The sequence below is a fragment of the Trichinella spiralis genome (assembly GCF_000181795.1).
Source record: "Trichinella spiralis strain ISS 195 chromosome Unknown Scfld1557, whole genome shotgun sequence".
NCBI lineage: Eukaryota > Metazoa > Nematoda > Enoplea > Trichinellida > Trichinellidae > Trichinella > Trichinella spiralis.
This window is the reverse complement of record NW_003528496.1, coordinates 1,135,675-1,136,467: the sequence shown is the minus strand read 5'-3', so window position 1 is coordinate 1,136,467 and position 793 is coordinate 1,135,675.

Sequence of the window (793 nt, the reverse complement as noted above, 5' to 3'; positions counted from 1 at the left end):
TTTAAACACAACAAAATTTATCTCGCACACACACCCTCCTTTGTTTTTTTTTTTTTTACCCCCCAGAGAGAAACACGGTACACAAAAAAAAAAAAAAATTTTTTTTTTCACACAAACAAATCTCCCCCTCCTCAGGGGGTTTGGGGGGGGAACCCTTTTTTTTTCTAAAAAAAAAAACGCGGGGGGCGCTTTTGGGCCCGTGGGGAAAGGAAAAAACTCCCACAGAGAGAGACACAATTTTTTGAGGGAAAAAGAGAAAAAGTTTTTTCCAAAAATAAAAACATTGGGGGAAACCCTTTTTCGGTTGGGTTTTAGGTTTAAATGGGGTAAAAAAGGAGGGATGCCCAGTATTGAAGACATCCGGGGGGATTGGCTTAATCCCTTTTGAAGTTCGGTTTAATTTGTATCGCCCCCTAGGGGAACCAGCCCTTGCAAAATGGTCATTGGAATCCCGAAGTTTTAAAAAGCTTTGGGGGGGAAAAAATTTTTGGAAGGTAAGAGGGAAGGAGAGTAATTTTTTCAGTATTTACATGGTATAAACATGCAGGTTGCTTTGCCTGATTACGACAAAATTCGAGAAAGGGAAGAAATGAGCATAAAAGATTTGCGAATTGAACTTAAAAAGTTAGGTATACAGCCACATCGACCTTGGCGGGAAAGACCCATTCACATATCCTCCAGTGGTATGTTAGCGAAGTCGCTATGAAAGTATTTTGCGTGCTTTTCTGAATTGTTGTGTGTATTTAGGGTATAAATTTTAAATTTTAGGGACAATTTTTGATGAGTTTGTTCC